The following is an 18,992-nucleotide window of genomic DNA, read 5'->3' on the forward strand; positions in this document are numbered from 1 at the left end:
ATGCACACACAGATTTCAAATAGGTCATCTTCAGGGTTTCAAAGAAAAGGCTGGACCACAGAAATCCAGTAACTTTTAAATAGAGGACTCGAATTTAAACTGAATGTAATATCATACTGCTGGCAGTTAACACATAATCAGGAGGAGTTTGAAGGACATCTAGCAGGCTATATTGATTTTATAATCATAGCTTTCAATGCCCAATCCTTGTAATTTATAAATAACTACAGTTATAGTAAGCATCTTGGTGACTATTTCATTATCTTAAATAGGAATCAGAAATGGGAAAAGAGGAAAAATGAGAAACTTGAACTTTTTTCAACAGAAGATGACAATTTCAGGATTTTTCATGAGAAACATGCATACAGAATTGAAAACAAGTCTAATTTTCAGAATTTAAAAGCATTACTTTTTACATAAAACTCATTCTCAAATATGAAGTATTAATTTTTGCTTCCTTTTATTGCTTGCAATGCTTAAATAGTTGCAAGTGAGCATTAGTCCTCTTGTATTTACTGATATCCCAGTAGGATAAAAGAAGTTCATAGGGGTGTAAGAAAGCTGTAACTAAAATAAATACTAAAAACAGAAACAATTTTTATTTCAGATGTTAAATCAACTATCTGCAAGTAACAGCATTTCAGACTGTCCTTATTTGTTCTTGTTTATTACACTGGTGCCCTTTGTGGTTTCTAGTATTTTGGCAACTGGAACATACAGAGTAAAGCTAGCAACACAACAAAAGTTTAGCAAAGGCAACCATAATTTGATTTAAAAACCCAACACAGGATAGAGCAAGCAGCTCTACTAACAGTGGAACCAATGTGGTTTGCCTTCCTATGAATGTGTCCTATGGGGATTTGAAAAACCTTCAGTAGGTCCACAAGCTCACGTTAAGATTTCTCTCTTCTACCTGGGAAGCCATTCTCATGTAATTTATTGAAACCTATTATCATCAAAACCTTTTTCTCAACTGATCCACTCCCATCACTTGGAATGACTGTCAGACAGACAGGTAAAAGTCCTTCTTGCCTAGAAGAGAAGCCAATGAGAGAAGTACCAGTTCCAGTACTTTAACATAGGTTCTTTCCATTTTTACAAAGTGGCATTTAACTACGAAAAAGAACTTTCCTGCTGTCTGAGAACCAGCTTCTTAATACTATAGCAGTGTTAAGTTTTGTGACTTCTTGTTATCTTTTACACACATTTAGGAGAATCACTACAAGAGAAAAACCTTTCTACGATGCTAAAACAGATCCATGGTCAGCAAATTCCAACTAAAAGGAGATTTTAGTAAAGTCAGAAATGGAAAATACTTGTTATGGAGATCTGAAAGACAAATACACCACCTGTGCCTCATCACCCTCACAAAGTGAGTTTTTTCCTCTCTCTCCTAAAGGGATCTGGGAAATGGAAATTTCCAAAGCTAGGCAAATGGCAGAAAATAACATGTACAAATTAAGAATGTCACAGAGTTATACTCAGGAAGCTTGAGAGATTATCTCTGGAAACACCTTCTCAAATGGAAAAATGGTGGCAGCAGCTGTCATGGGAAACGAGGGAAAGTCAGGCCTCTGAAAATGAGACAAACCCCCCAGTTCCCAGGAGGAAACTTAGAGCAAGAATGAAGGAAGACTGCTGATGGGTAAATTAGGCACTTTTCTCATGCTGTTAAACCAAAGAGCCAACAGTACATTCAGAAATCCTCTGCATTACCTTGTAGCTATCTACCCACTTGAGCTCACCAAGGGCTCCCAGGTAGCTAAGCAGCAAGCCAGAAAGCTCAGCGTTGACAGTGACAACCCTGCAAGGGGCTGTTTTAAGATACAGGCAGACCACCAACCAACCAGGAACAAAGGCTTTGCCTCTGTGAAGGACAAGACAGAGGTAGAGTCTCAAAAGAATTGAAAGAAATCCCAAGGCAGAGATGGTGTCTGGGCCCTTCTCAAAAGCCAGAGGGAGCCAAAAGAAAGGCTCCCAGCACAGACCTCCGAACTGCCGTTCCACTGCATCGCAAGCACGAACCATCTCTCTTTGACAGGTGATGCCTTCATGGCACAACCTTTGACCATCATGCCTACTCCCAAGATCACAATTGTCTTCAATTCCTCTTGTTCTATTCCTGTCCCCACCCCCCCCCACCTCGAGATTCCCCATATCTTTCTGGTATCTTGTAATGAGAGATTGCTCAACTGACGAATGGATACCAAGAACATTCAAAAGCTGAAAGTAGATTTGAAGAAGCATTTCTGTGTACTCCCCCTGGAAGATAAGGCATCAACACCCAATTTAAAGAGTTTGCTGTAGGCTTCCTGTAGTCCTGGTATGACTAACACACCCAGGTATCTTTTACACCAGAAAAAGTTACAGGAAGAAAGGCATAAACGAAAAAAAAACCCAAACAAATAACTAAATCTTCACTGTTTTAGAGACTTCACAGGGCTGCTTCTGAATACGCAGGACCCTAATGTTGGCCTTTTGCATCCCCCTATTCATGCTGATCTTTGGTCAAATATAGGATAAAACTACCAAAACACCAAAAAGACCATACAAAGCATTTGGAGAAAGCTACCTAGCTGCACATAGAAACAAACGGTGACCTGCAGTGTTACTAGACAAGCTGTCTGAAGCTTGACAACACACCACAAATGCCAACCAAAGAAAAGCATGTGTAAAGGTCACATAAATCCTCAGGTAACTCTAGATTTAAGTACTCCAATAAAAAAGACTATGAACTATAGTTCTGGCCATCGAACCCACTTAGTTATTTTGGCTTGGTACTCTTGTTATCAGGCCACCTGAGCCAGGACACTGCTGTTAACATCTGTTTCCTGCCTCTTGGGCCCCTCCTCAATCAGAGCTTCCATTGGACTCGGGAGTCTGACCGAGCCAAGGAGCTGGACGGAGCTCGCTCTCTCTCGGCAGACCATTTGCTGCTCTGAGCCGCAAGAGGCAACTTCAACTTGACATGAACTGGAAGGCAGGCAATGTCCTGCCTGATAAACCTGCAGGAGAAGGGAAGGTAAAGGTTTTACCGAAGTTGTTTAAAGACAGTTTCTTTTTCCACTTCTACGTCATTCAGTGCCTTTCAATGTTGAAAAAATAAACTTTTAAGCTTTGTTTGATTCATTTTCTAGTTGAAAATGCAAAAGAAGTAGGGTTTAGACGAAAAGCAAAAAAGCAGTTCTACAGCCAAGACACTGGCTATTTAGCCAGAAGAAAACAAAAGCCAGAAATACCATTTCACTGCTCAAGCTGAAAGACAGATTCTAGATACACAGCTTACATAAAGGCACGTGTCAAACAATATGCTTGAGTTTTTCTTAAACACTGACTCACTGAATAAAATCTATGTTACTCTTTTATGTAAACAGTTCCTTTAAAAGCAGCAAAATTAAATACAAGCAACATTAAGCTGGACATGAACTTTTGCCATCCCCATTCAGGCATCTTTGTAATTACAATCATTAACTCTATTAGCATATACTGCAGTGTATACAAAATGTGCTGCATGTTGCATTAGAGAGCTTTTTTTTTTTTTTTTTTTAAGTTTTTTAATGATATGTTTACATTAAGAATTTACTCATCTGGTGCATCTTTTAAGACTAGCAGATCATAGGATGGATTTATTTTCCTTCAAGATATGTTTGCAAATTGTAATCAGAAAATGCATATAAAAATTTTATCTCAGGCATTACTGTGGCCTTTATTAGAAGTAGTTCAGAGGTATGCCCTACAGAAATAAGTTGGGTTTTTTATCTGGCTAATTATTGACTTTGACCATTTTTTTCTCGTAAGGGAATGTTATTTCCAAGAAATGTCACTTATCCAAGTATCAAGGTTGTTTACATTCTACACAAATGTTACGCTCTCAAGCTTTCATTTTTGAAACTGTCAAAAAGTAAAGGGATGATGCTGCACTTGTAAAAACATTCTTTATTAACAGAATGAGTCTCATGGCATTTAGGTTTCCCACAAGACATTTTTCTGTCTATCATTTTAGAACTTTTTCCCACACATTGTGTTCCTGATATAGGCTTTGGCAGGTTGTGAGATATGAGCTGGCTGGAAAATGATAGCTTGTTTTCAGCATAGCCTTCTACTGTTAAACATTAAGCACTTCTTGCACAAGATAATCCAGATTGAGCAGCATACACAGAGAAAAGAATACAGTTTTAGTTGAGGAAAGCTGAAGTCCTGAAGGATGCCAAAGACTTTGTGATGGTCTTACACAGAAAACAGGAATCTTGAAAACATAACCAGCGTTTCTTGCGAATTCTACATTGTCTTCATGTGGGTCTTCTATGAGTGACTTGGGCCCTGATGGCATGCATCCGTGAGTGCTGAGAGAGCTGGCGGATGTTATTGCTAGACCACTCTCCATAGTCTTTGAACGGTCATGGAGAACAGGAGAGGTGCCTGAGGACTGGAGGAAGGCTGACATCACTCCGATCTTCAAAAAAGGCAAGAAGGAGGACCCAGGGAACTACAGACCGGTTAGGCTCACCTCTGTCCCTGGGAAGGTAATGGAGCGACTCATTCTGGATGTCATCTCCAAACACGTTGAGGAACAGGAAGTTATTGGAAGTGGTCAACATGGATTTACCAAGGGTAAATCATGCTTGACCAATCTGATTGATAGCTTTCTATGATGTTATAACTGGTTGGCTGGATGAGGGGAGAGTCGTGGATGTCATATACCTTGACTTTAGCAAGGCTTTTGACACTGTCTCCCATGACATCCTCATTAGGAAGCTGAGGAAGTATGGGCTAGATGAGGTGACAGTGAGGTGGATTGAGAGTTGGCTGCGGGACAGAACTCAGAGGGTTGTGATCAGCGGCACAGAGTCTAGTTGGAGGCCAGTAACCAGTGGTGGCCCCCAGGGGTTAATACTTGGTCCAATTTTGTTTAATATATTCATTAATGACCTGGATGAGGGGACAGAGTGTATCCTCAGCAAGTTTGCTGATGATACCAAACTGGGTGGGGTGGCTGACACCCCAGAGGGCCGTGCTGCCATCCAGCGTGACCTGGACAGGCTGGAGAGCTGGGCAGAGAAGAACCTAATGAGGTTCAACAAAAGCAAGTGCAAGGTCCTGCACCTGGGGAGGAAGAATGCTAGGCACCAGTACAGGTTAGGGGCGGACCTGCTGGGAAGTAGCTCGGAGGAGAAGGATCTGGGGGTCCTAGTAGACAGTAAATTATCCATGAGCAAGCAATATGCCCTTGTTGCCAAAAAGGCCAATGGAATCCTGGGCTGCATAGGTAAGAGTGTGGCCAGTAGGTCGAGGGAGGTCATTCTCCCCCTCTACTCTGCACTGGTGAGGCCACAGCTGGAATACTGTGTCCAGTTTTGGGCTCCCCAGTTCAAGAGGGACAGGGAACTGCTGGAGCGAGTCCAGCAAAGGGCAACTAAGATGATTAAGGGCTTGGAGCATCTGCCTTATGAGGAAAGGCTGAGAGAGCTGGGACTCTTTAGCCTGGAGAAGAGAAGGCTGAGGGGAGACCTTATTACGGCATACAAGTATCTAAAGGGTGGGTTGAAGGAGGATGGAGCCAGGCTCTTTTCAATGGTTCCCAGTGACAGGACGAGGGGCAATGGGCACAAGTTAGAACACAGGAAGTTCCGTTCAAATACATGGAAAAACTTCTTTACGGTTCGGGTGACAGAGCACTGGCACAGGCTGCCCAGGGAGGTTGTGGAGTCCCCTTCTCTGGAGATTTTCAAGACCCGCCTGGATGCAGTCCTGAGTAATGTGCTCTGGGCAATCCTGCTTTAGCAGGGGAGTTGGACTAGGTGATCTCTAGAGGTCCCTTCCAACTCTGAAAATTCTGTGATTCTGTGACTTGAGAGCACTTGACAGTACAATTTCCAGCAGATTTTGTGGAACACGAATACAGACACTCTGTGAGGAACCTTAAGTTAAAGAAAACACGTACACAAAGAGCAGAACAAATACTGATCTTCAGGTACAAAAGAAATCTGGTTCCTCCAGTCGGCCAGCCCACAATAAGGGAATGACCAAGACTTCAAAGTGTATCAGAGAACATGCTCACGTGTTTCCTTGATCAGTAATTTCCCTGCTACTCCATGAAGGAATCAATAAGTGGAACAAACTTAATGGTTAAAGTTGTACCTGCAGCCCAAGAAAGTTTCAAAAGCTGGAGACACCATCACAAACTTGCCATTTGTATTTTGTAAGCTTGTGAATACACAAGAAGAAACAGGAGGCTTTACTGCAGACAGCAACTGACTCACGGTCCTGTTGTAAGGCTTACTAATGTCATAACACTATCATTGCTAAACACATGAACATGAAAAAGACTTTATTTGATAAAAATCAGAATTCACATAAGGACAGAGAAGTTTCTAAAGCTGCCTAGACCACAGATATCTAATGGCGCTTTTCATTTCGCATTATGGTCAGCTATTTGTAAAAAGCGTATTAATGTTTCATAAACATAGATTTTAAAACAAAAGTGCTTCTAATCAGATCTGGCAGGAAAGGGAGAAATGCATACATAGAATGAGGTAAGTGTGATCTTGCCCAGCTGAAGAACAGGGAATGGCAGGGCTTCAGGCCATGACTCACACAGACACTAAACAGGAGAGAGCTAGAGATAATTCTCAGGTAAACTTTGCACGAGCCACTACGTCATCCTTCTCTACCCTTCCTGCATTAATCATGTCATTAGTAACCTGACGCAGCCCAAGAAGAATGTCTGATTTACAGGGAGCAGAGCAATGCTAACAGAAGAAACACTTTGACAGGTCAAAAAAGGACACACCAACCTAAATTTCATTTTGGCTCTAACCACACCCTAGAAGAACAAGAAAACTAGGAAAAAGAAAACCCAAAAAAGATATCTTCCCACCGTGAGATTGCGTACTTCTTTAGAAGTTCCGGATGAACCAGTTACTGAGAGAGTACAAATATGAAGGATATGCAAGAGCACACGGATGAAGAACCAGCCTGAACACGTACCTAAACAAGGCAAAGAAGAAAAAAAAACCCAAGCTTTCTTTTGAAGTTTTCATCACAGTTACGTAATTTCCACATTAGTCTAGATGTTTTTAAACATCTTTTATAGCACACAGTTGTGAATCAATTGTACAGTGAGTACAAAGTGTACTGTTAGGAAAGATTCATGTCCCAGCCAGGTATCTTGGTTACTCCACTAAATTAAGAAGGAGAAGAGGAAATACCGGGGCAAGAGCAAAATGCAAAATTTCAGAATTTCTCTTAAAAATTATTACTCGCTCTGGACTGATAGCAGTCACTTTAATAAATGTAGCTATCATTTAATATATTGTATATGGCTATTTCACCCTAAACATCTCAAAAAAGTAATGGTCATTTGAAGAAAGGGCAAATCACTTCCATTCACTCTGATGCAAATAAAAAACCCTGAAGATTAGTTTAAAAGCAGAATGAAATTATCCTTAAGTTTCTTGAAGCAAAGAAAATTATCACCCAAAACATGCAAGGGGGGCAGGCAGCAGCAGCAGCAGCTGTGTTAAAAAAAAAGTCCACAAGAGCCATTTCACAGCAGCAACTCTCAGAAGAGCATCCACAGCAAATGTGCTGAAGTCTCTAAGCATATGGAAACCCTACTGCTTATGGGGTTTTGTTCAGGTTCTGCTTCTAAGTCTTCCTAACTAGGCTGCCTATTTTCTTAATGTTTCCTTCCCACAGAACACTCCCTTTTCCCTCACTTTCCTCTCATTTTATCTCAGCATCAATCCTGTGAATTGCCAAATTGATTTCTTATCTTCCTGACTTTAAACCACAGGGCTGCAGGTCTACTTTCCATTATAAAGAAAAGCTCTAGAAATTGAAAAGCAAAGTCAGAAAAAGCTATTTCATCTCCTCCTTTTCTCCTTTGTCTTTGACCCACTACAATGGCTGTACTTGAGCTACTGATCCCTAAATGTGTCACCTCAATTAAAAACAGCTCATCGTTTTGTTCTTACTGATTATTCATGGCATCCCTTTCTCAATATTAGAAGTAACATATACAATATTACTGTTTTATAGCTAAAATGTTAAGACAATACATCAGAATATTGGTGGAATGCAAAATAACAAAGAAAATACAACATTTATCTTCTTTGGAAAGGATTTGGGAAGCTTCTCCATCGTGCCATAACATTAGGCCTAAACCTCTCATTAAAATTTAAATCAAGATGTTTTGAAGGTGTTCTCAGCTTATGTAAATGGTCATGTCCCTTTCCAGGCTTCTTGCTTTAAAGCCAACATAGTCTTGAGAGAAAGAAAAAAAACTGTTTTGTCCCTGTCATATGCAGAAAAAAAACTAGTAATCCCAAATCTGAAATAGGCAGTAATATGCCTTACAACTATTCCCTTTCTCATCAGTTTTTTGAAGGTCGGCTAAAGACTATGAGGGCGACAGTGAAAAATCTTTCAGATGAGTCCCTAAGTAGATAAACAGGGTTTGCCAGAAAATGGTAGGTTGGTAAGAGCGACCTGTTTGTGCTTCATTCAGCAAAGGTGTTAAGGACAGTTTCACAAATTCAGTTTATTTTGGCAGGAGTAGGGGTGTCTGGTTTGTTCTTTTTTTAATTTAAGACCTTCTGAAACCAAAGAAAAGAACGAGATACAATGCCAACATCTTAATGCATATTCTATAGTGTACGTGAGCACCCTGGGGAAAACTTGCACTCTGATAAACAACAGATTCCATCTTCTCTTGCCTTGACGAGTATAAACCGGGTTCACAGTTTACACCCAGTCTAATAGTGGCTTTCAAAACAAACACATTTCAGACATATCTAGCAACTACTCCTCCTCCCACTCTGCATCCAAAGCTTTCTCTTGAAAAAATGGCCTTCTTCCCTGACAAAGACTTCAAGGCTATCTTCCAAATCTGCCAATATATTGCATTATATAGTACACCTAAGAATTTTAAACTGACCTTTGTCCCCATCTGAGAAAGCCATCAATCTGTTCCAGATGACCCAAGCACACTCACCAGAAAGCCAAAGCTCCCAGAAACTCTTTCAAATACGTAATGTATCTGTCCCACAGGGTGAGACTGTATGTGCCTCTACACAGACACAAAAGGGTGAAAAGAGCTTTCCACAGTCTTGAACATCCCACAGCACGTGTCTGGTCCTTAGAGGCCTTTCCCTATTCCTTGCTCCGTGGCACTGCTTCCTTTCCACGTGCACATCTAAAAAGGGTCTCAAAAATTTACTCACAACTTGGAAGCAACATGCACGTGCACTTTGCCAGCACAGGCTGCAGAACGACAAGGAGGAGGAACACCCACGTTCCACTTGCACTGCACACCTACTGTAGCGGGGCTCCTGGGACGGAAACACGCAGTACGAATACCTCCCCCAGGAAGCTGCGCTTTCCCCAAGGAAGCATGCAGCGGAGCTTGCACGGCTATTATATGCCCTATGCAAATGCACAGAGCTTTCTGGTGGTGGGAACTGAATTTGATACCTCTGCCAACTTAAAAATCTATCCCTAGTGAGGAAGAACAAAAACAAAGAAACAAAACAGACAATGGCTATAGAGACTCCAGAGGAATGTAATGACTATAACAAAAGGCAATAGCAGTAGTGTTACAAGGGTTTATTAACAGGTCAAAAACAGACTGAAGTGACTCAGCCACAGAATCAAATCCCCGCAGGATTGCCTTAAATCTCCTTCAGAGATTGCAAGCCTTCGTGCAGTTTGTATTCAAGTACCCTTGGGACCATTAAAAAGAAGGCTCCAGCAGCTCTTTCGCCTCTTGATCAGAAGGGCACCCGACCAAAGCAGGGAAGCGTTGCTGTCTCCTTTTAGCAGAGCAGCAACAGGCGCAGAAGCATCAAGCTGTACCCTCTTCACGAAGGGCAGCGAGTCAGAGCAGAGCACAAACATCTCCTACCAAACAGCCACTGGTGCAATACCAATGGTTTTCTTCAAGTGGTTGTAAAACTATGGTAAAAAGCACTGGACAACAGAAGTTTGTACAACCACTACTATAAGAGCACATAAACAGGCTATAAATGTGGAAAGAGGTGCCAACACTGTAGTGACTTTGGTATTTTATCCCATTCATTCAAGGGAAGGCATGTCTAATCATCTTAAATACAGCCTTGCTCCTTCGAAACACTACCTACCTTTCCTACTATTAGGATACACCCTATATACTTTAATATTTCAGCTTGTTTATTAATGCATATGTAGGTGTCGTTCCAAGTTTGCAAGACAGCAGTGTTTTGTGATTTTGAGCATTTCCACATTCTCATGTAACTACTCACAAAATTGACACTTCCAACCCATCCATGCCAGGCCTTCTCTCAATTATCCATCTTAAACAGCTCAGTAACACAAAGGTTAAAACACAAATTCAATAAAAATCTCAATTCCTTAGTTAAAATGATTAAAAAAAAATCAATTAAAAAGTCCTGCTTTTTTCACTAACAAATGCTTAGATTTTCAAACAGAACTTTCTAAACAGTAAGCCATTGTCTTCCTGGATGTTCCATATGCACCATGGAACAGCCTTTGAACAGGACATTCATAACAGTTAGGTTTTAGTTTCTTTCAGATTATCAACTCAGGTGCCTACAAGACTGCTTCAGATGGATGCCTAAAGAAAAGGAGAAAGATTAGAACACACTGAGATCAAAAACGGACAGTCATGGACCTGGCAGGAATTATGAGCTAAACAGAAAAGAAACCCCACATTTTGGACAGGGGTGAGACATGGAACAGACCTCTCTACAGTTGCCAGAAAAGAAACAGAAAGCCAAAAATTAAACTTACTGCAAGCCATTACTCAAAGAATGTCTCAAAACAGTAAAGAGCTATTTGGTTCTTAAATAAAATACTATGACAATGTGTAAAGAAGCATTACATTATCATAGTATGACTTAAGTATCTGAAAGCTATGCAAGAAGTTTCCTTTCTACCTGCTTGGAGGGCTGAATTCTAGCAAGAAAACCCTGAGATCCTGCAATCATTTCCTTGGCGGTTTTAGCATACTGGACAAGTCACTGGTCTTAACAAGTGCGCCAATCCACATTTCTTACTGTCTTAATACTCCCTGCTCTGACTAAAGACAAAAAAGGACCATAAAGCATCTAATTGCGCTATACAGAATTTCCTTGTATATATCGTTATTAGTCAAAACTAACCCAATATACTTTGAAGAAAAAACAAACACATTTAACTTCACTGTTACAAGAAAACAAGTTAATTAAATGCTTTGTGATAAATCACCTTGAAAAATTCAAGACGACAGATTGATGGATCAACATCCTTTCCGATATCTTACATCACTAGATGATTTTGTAAGGAGCATATTTACACAGCACTTCACAGAAACTTTCCTAATAGAGTCAAATTGTTTTAACCAAAAATTAGTAAAACAGGATTCCGGTCTTATCTCTCTCCTGTGACTTCATCAGTAACTGTTCAGTCATTACAGAAAGTTTTTCAAAAGGTTAGCCCTTTTTGACCTTAGAGACTAAATTCCATGCTTCACCATCAAAACTTAGGAGTTTAAATCAGTAAGGCACTAGAGATGCAAAATGTAGCAGCTGTAATGTTAAAAAGCAAAGAATACATGAAATATAAGTGAGACCATTGGGCATCTGTAGTCTTAAAAACTCCAAAATGTTTCTTTTGTTAAGAGGGGTTATTACAGCCATTATGGTATTTGTTATCTTACTATAATAGCTAATAGAAAAGTTATCAAATGGCACATTACCTGAGAAAGTATTAGGAAGACTATCATGGGAGTAGTTGAGATTACCTGACATTGACATGGAGAGACAATTCATCACGTCCAAAAAGCAGTGGGAAATCAACATAGCCTGGTAGAAGTTTAGAAATCTAAGAGTTCAAGCAAGAGTTATCCAGAACACATGAGCTAACCCAGACTAACTGGTGCCTTCTCCCTCTACTCTGTCATTATCTATCAGTAATAGATGGTTTAATACCAGAAATATATTATGTGGTTTTCACTCTTGGCAACAACTTCCAGAAACAGCAGGCAAATATAAAATGTAATTCAATTTGAAACAACTGTGTGTGTATACTAAATGAGTTGCTACCAGCAAATAACAAAAAATGCCTTCCTCTGTCCAAATAATTCCATTTTCCTTCTCTTTCTCTTCTGTTACATCCTTGGATCAATCTCTAAAAACACAGATCATACTCATTTCATTCCTCAGCATGTGGCAGGGCTGAGTTCAGTTTCACTCCGGTCTTCCTCCCAGTAGCCTGCCTTCATCTCCTCTTACACCTCACCCGAGCTTCTTGGTCACACCTCCACAAAAAAAGACAAACCGTTGCTAGTATACCATTCAACATCAATACCATGGCATTCTTTCCCCTCCGTAGCTGCCTGGCTGTGGGCTACACTTTTCAAAGGCTCCTTCGACATCCTTCACAAACCCGTGAATTCCCAAAGATTAAATTCTCTATGTAAGTTCTAGTAGCTAGAATTTCTCATTCCCGAACCATGCAAACAAATATTTTTTAAACTACAGGAGAATACAGAAAAAGGTGCAGAAGAAATAAGTCTTTAAGTGAAACAAAATTCAGAGACTACATAGCAGTGCTTTATTTTAATATTCTTACAGGCATCTGCTAGACTTCATAACAGTTAATCAGAAGAACATATTATTACTGTGCAACTTTTTGAATGTTAGAATCGTTACTGGATCTAGTCTAACCCTTAATAAATTATTTTATATAAATTTATCGAGTTAATGCTGAAAGAAGGACCTCTGAAGTCAAAGAAATCTCTGAAGCAATATTTACTTATGCTTGTTGAAAAAAATCGTAATGGACTTTTGAATTTTATTGCAGATTCATACTGCAAGAGAGACAATTCTGGACACAACTAAGAGGAAATTTAGGGAAAATATCCCTAACTAGCAACAGAATAGCTCTGAACTGGTAAGAATAAGTTTTATTTGCATGTTTTTATGTGGATTCTACTGAAAAATATAAATAAAATACAAGCTAATTTCTCGTGTATGAATTTTTCATTAAGATGAAAAATAATAGGAACCTTTACATATAAGACACTTTTTGCAGATAACTTCGTAGATGGACTACTAAAAATAGTTAAAGCTTTCAAAAAAACCAAACCATTCCTACTTTCTTGGCAAAAGTTCTTAAGACTTTCTCACACTTCCTACACATAGTGGGCATTGCTCTATTTATCCAATTCTTTTAATTTCAAAGTCAAAGAATGCAGTGAGGGGGGAAAAAAGGGATTTCGCTCTGCTTACTTAGGAAGTGTCTTAGTTGATTAAATTAATTAAAAGCTTTTTAGATATCAAAGTCTTTGAATGCACAATAAATGTGAAAACATATTGTAAGTAGGTTTGCATTTCTCCTGTATCACTTTTTCAAGCCAAAATCCCTCCATTAAGAAGAGCAAACAAAACTATCAACAAAGTATGTGAATCCTCCAGATGTTTAAAAAGTCGGTTCATATAGCCAGCAATGTCATGATATTAAATACGTGTACAGTGGTTAACTCATCTGCTTTTGCCATTTGCACACTAGAACAACAAGCAATGGTTTTTTTGGACCAAAATAATGTTTCTGTAAATACATTCTGGAATTTCACCATTCTGTTTAAATTAATCTGGGCCTTAACAGTAAGTGGCCCTGGGAGAGAGTGCCTTTCTGATGTCTTTGCATGAAACACATACCTTCCTGAAACACTTCCTGTCTTGCACCCATTTTTGGATATTATCTCTGTTGTCTGACAAGAATGAGGTCAGCTAGGATTGTAGGGATACTTTACAGCAGCTGTTGGGCATTTCTTAGAAACTCCACGAGCCTTTAACTCCTTAACTGCCTCACGAAAACAGACATTGTAGTCTTGCAGGAAGACTGGAAGAAAAATGACTTTTCAGGGTGCACAGAATGCTGTCTACTGAGCAGTCTCAAAGTGCTTAACTGAGGGAAATAAGAGGCTAAGCTTTTCAGGTGAGCAAAAATGAGAAAGATGAATAGGCAACGTGATGCGAAATTGAGAAGTGTTACCACCTTTGCAGCAGCCAGGCCCAAACGGAGCTGGGGAGGCAAGACAACTTCATTTATGCAGAAAAAAAGAGAGACACCTTGCTTGAAAAACAGCAGAGACAGACGGACAGGTTTAAAATAGTAAGGTTTATCGGCATTCTCCCACAGAGACACACTTGGCTGACTCTCAGCAAATAAAACTGTCCAGTTGCTCAGTAGGACCAATAAAGCCGAACTAAACCTGTATAAGCAGCAATGAGTACTCTGAAATTGCACAGGCCTTAGTTATAATGTGACACAACAAACTCCCATCCCCAACACCCTCACAAAACTTCCTGATGTCTTAAAACTAGCTGTCTCAGGTCAGGTGTGCTGTCAGAAACCTTTTTAATTCATTTATGAAGCTATATTTGCACAATCAGTAACATGAGCTCTGTGTATGAATGAATCTTGCAGTAGCAAAAATTTGATCTCTATCAGTCATGCCCATATTTCCATTAAATGAGCCAAAATTTGCACCCATGTTATATCAGGTGTGGGAGGACAGACAGAGCCATAATGATGCAGACTGATGATATCTGGCATACAAGCTTTCCTTGTACAAAAGTTAATGCATTAAGGTTTTTTTTTAATATAGTAGAAAGTTCCACTCATGGTATAAATTTACTCCCAATGAATTCACTGAGCTGCATGGCCACTCTTTCCACTTGAGGAGCTTTACAGACTTACCACATCACCAAACCAAAGTTTCTTTGACGCTTTGGACACACTGTGCAAGAGCTGTTGAGGGCAGGAGGAGAACAGCGCTGCACCACTCCACAATCTCTCCGACACAGGCACCAGAAGAGGCTGTGAGAGAGCAGCAACTGGGAGTGCAGAGCATGTTTTAAAAAGGCTGAGTTATGAGACTGATGAGAGACGAAGAGACTGTGATTGCGCAGCACAAATGTCCTGATAACACATGATTTTCACAGCTTCTTACTTTCCTTTTTCACTCTCTGTTCACAGGTGTCACCCACATCCACCCCCCTCCCCCTCCCCCCCGGGCTTTGTACAGTGACCCTAGTTTACATCTTGTTTCAAGGATACTATGATGATTTTGTGATTTAAACCATGATTTAGTTACAGTATTAAGGTTGGCATAATTTTAAAAGAGCAGTGTTCCTCCTTTGGCAGCAAGCAACTTACCTCATCTGTTATCATACTGTAACACTTCAGAGTGCATACCAGATCTAAGAAAGCATTTACAAACTCAACTTGAAAAAAAAATAAAAAAATCTTTCACATAACTGATTCTGTCTTGCAAAAAATCTCTGTATGCCTTTGGCTGCTCCTGTTCCCACCTGAGGTAGGGCGTATCCACATGTAATATTCTCTACATGTGCGTGCAGGTCTGTGGGGCAACCCTGCGTGCTTCCTTCCAAATGGCAACTTTTCAAAAAGCAGTTGCCACTGTGTACCTCATTGCGTACAATAACTCAAGCTAAAGTCTGAGAAGTGAGCCAACACACCAGAAATTAGCTCAATTTTGCCTACAGTAAAAATCAAGCAAAACACAAAGACAAATGCAAAAGTAAGCAATTTCCAAATACTTCACCTGGCTCAAGAATCAAATTATAGCCTCGTACCACTGTACCAAGATGTGCTACAATAAGTATTACACTGCTCTAAAGAAATTGTTAACGCTAACCTGGCATCATCATTGGCAGTAGAAGACCTCCTCCTACTCACTTTCTTTTAAACTCCCTGGGTATCAGTGTCGAACTAAAGGTTGCCTTGAAGCTCTGTTTGCACCTGGCAAAGGACAGTCTGGGTTTTTGGATGAGTTAAAGCCTGATAACCAGCGATACCAAATAAGTAGCTCCTTTATAAAATCCCACAATTCTGTAGTTATGGACTACTAATGGAAAAGGCCTGAAAGCTGAACTTAGTGTAACAGAGGTGAGATGAAACAAGTTGAGGTTTTTCCCCCAAGCCATAAAAAAAACCATCAGATGCATGCAGCATTTTAGGATACTGTATTTAAAGGCTTAAGGGGCCACAGATAATTAGCAAGATGGCTAGGGCACGCTTCCTTTAAGCTGATATCATTATGAAGCATCACATTTGAGGACTGGGTTTTTATTCTGTTTATTTTTGGCTAGATTTTAAAATATGTTATTTAGTGCAGGGAAGAGACAGATGGACTTGAGTAAGGAAAAACTGCTGTTGCCAACAAAGAATTTTCAAATGAATTTATCATTACGTACATTTTAAGTCAATATTTTAATGGATAAAACAATTTTGTGTCAAAAAACCAGGTAAGTTTTGTGGAAAGCAAAAGAAAAAGTAAGAAGTGACAATGTATTCAGCTGTTTCTGGCATCTCCCACAAGAAGTTCTGTGAGTTGACAAAGCTCATCTAAGAACTAGGCAAAAATATTCTCTCTAGCTAAATGGGCAAAATTGTCCATTTTTAGAGACTTTTCTCCTCCCTTCTCTTCTAAGCTGAAGATGATAACATATTTCTGCAAATGAGATGATGAAGGAATAAGACTTACAGGCACGCTGGCAGAGCACACAGGGAACAGGGAATGTATGTAGCATAAGACTCCCAGACCTTCTACCCAGCATTTGTAAGTTGTCAGATGCCTTCTTCTAGCCTGAATTTCTGAACAGGTATTAAAAATTCATTTAGGGAGAAATTGTTTCAGAAACATTGTGCAAAGCTCCAACCTTCCTACCTGTCCAGCTCCAGAAACCTAAAATAACCAACTTTAGCATAAGGGTGCATCCACAAAGTCAATCCCTTGCAGCTTCTATTAGCTTACATCCCCCCCCACTTTAGAGGGCAAACAAGACTTATTAAATCTTAGGAATCAATAAAATATTTCCCAAAGCCAAAAATTAAAATACGTATACTATTGTTTAAATTTTATTTTCAGTTGCCCTCAATTTCCTTCTTTTTTCATAGCTATAATGATTAGCGTAAATGCATACTTACTGTTTTATCTATATCTATCTATATATTGGAAAAAAATAGAGGGAACTAATTAATTATAATAGACCAGAAACATTTCAGGTTTTGAAACAATTGCAAAAGCTACCATGTTCCTGCAGGCTCAAACAACAACTCAAATTAGTTGGTCTTGTGTTCCGTACACATTGGCAACTAACTGTTGAGATATAAGCAATGTGTTCTTCAGGGACAAATTGTCTTTGATGAAGTGGAGAAAAATTGTCCAATCTTACAAGCACATTAAAAGATTAATTTTACATTTTACTAGCTGATGAATCATTGTCTTAATCTAGTTTTAAGTGCCTATAATAGGCCTTTTCATGTGCCTGTAATGCTTATGCAGAAGTACCTTTGTGTTAAAGGGGAAAGAGGTCAGGGAGAAGAGAACAAGGGAAACTGGTTAGGAAGATCTAAGACATGCCAAACTTTGTGCAGAAAATCCAGGCTGAGAGAAACAAAAGAAAATACAATAAAAGAAACACTAACAGCTACAGCTACTTCACCTGATACATATAGGTTCATTTAAAATGTTCACAGCAGCCTTCAGCAGAGAGTAGCACAACACCTATCCTTAAACACTTGTAGTTTGCATCATGCCAGTGTTCACTGGTTCTCTCAGTTGAACAAAAGCAGACTGCAGCATGACGGAAGGCTGAATCGTTTTGCCAAAGCTGAGAGGAAGGCAACCCCTGAGGGTCTGGCAGGGCGCAGGTTCTGCTCTGAAAACCTAAGGACCAGGAAATATAAACGAGGGAAAAGCCTGGTCAGGACTGCAAAATAATTTCCAAAGGAACACAGAGGACATCTCATCCCTTGTGATACCTAAAACTAGATGGAACAAAATAGTGGAAAGAAACCCAAGGAAAAAGCTAGTACTGGCAAGCTGACAGGCTATATGGAATACGTTTTTTCTTGCATCTCTGACTTCTATTAACATTTTTGTGGCTCTTGATGCAGCAAGGTAGGGAGCTTTGGTTTACACTCCATAAACACAAGCCAAAAGCCTCCCACGGTTCCATTTGGTAACGTCAGCTTAGCATGCTCAAATACACACAGACTTCTGACAATGAGTCAAGTTCCCACTCAAACATAAATTATGCCAAAAAACGCCCAAGATTATTTCAACTAATAAACACTTGGTTTAAAAAACATGTCAAATCAACTTGGTCTTTACATCAATTTAATTGCCTCTTACCACAACCATTGCCTAAGCTGTAACATGCTGCAGGAAGCACCAAAAGATAAAGGCGATTGAAAACATTCTCACAGCGCTCCTCTGACTGTCATCGCTTCCGTGGTTGCACAAAGCTAAGGACTCTGCGCTAGAAAAAGAGATTCTCCAGCAACCGAGCTTATGCTGTAAAAATCATTTTAAGGATGCCAGTGTCCTGGTCCCCGAAGACTAGAATTTGGGACAAATTGGGACAAAATTAAGTTCTTAAAGGGAAGTTCAAAGTCTTGTATCCTGTCACAGTACACAGTTTCAAAGCCCTCTCAAAATGTTGTCCTTTGATTCAACCTTCATAGCGTCATTCTTATAAAAGACATCTCTTCATGAGAAATACAATACTTGAAAATATGCACAATGTTACCCCAAGTTTATACAGATGCTGTTCATTAGCATATTTAGTCTCTTTATAAAACTGTGACATTTGGACTTCAGATTTTTCCAAATTCCATTCCAACTCCCCTACTGAGTTTGTATATTGAGCATTAAAGAGACAACCGAAGCGAAAAATAAAAACAAAAAATTCATCACAAGGAGACAAACAAAGTGCAATCACTTGTGATATGTTGGATTTATAGATCCTGAAATCATCTTTTTCAAATGATTGTTCTTTCCAGAATTTCATATGTAGTTACAGTAATGCAGAAAACAGAGCTGGTGTGGTTAGCTCTTGCCCAAGAAGCCTTTCCAATGTAATAGACATCTCCAATAGACCACTCTGACAAGTGATTAAAGAAAAGCAAGGCAAATTTCT

At 39.6% G+C, this 18,992-nt stretch overlaps 2 protein-coding genes across 3 annotated transcripts in view; one reads left to right on the forward strand and one right to left on the reverse strand.

Moving 5' to 3' along the window:
- CMSS1 (cms1 ribosomal small subunit homolog) overlaps positions 1-18,992 on the reverse strand; it is a 245,818-nt gene that overhangs the window by 119,759 nt on the left and 107,067 nt on the right. The gene's annotated exons all lie outside the window — the stretch shown is intronic.
- FILIP1L (filamin A interacting protein 1 like) overlaps positions 1-18,992 on the forward strand; it is a 149,570-nt gene that overhangs the window by 24,005 nt on the left and 106,573 nt on the right. The window contains exon 3 of one of the 2 annotated variants that reach the window (XM_082496615.1): positions 12,841-12,930. The gene's annotated coding sequence lies outside the window, so the exon portion shown is untranslated. Of the gene's footprint in view, positions 1-12,036; positions 12,931-18,992 lie in introns of those variants that run through there. The other variant, XM_082496616.1, reaches the window with a different exon arrangement.

This window comes from Vanellus vanellus, assembly GCF_965231255.1.
Source record: "Vanellus vanellus genome assembly, chromosome: 1".
Lineage (NCBI taxonomy): Eukaryota > Metazoa > Chordata > Aves > Charadriiformes > Charadriidae > Vanellus > Vanellus vanellus.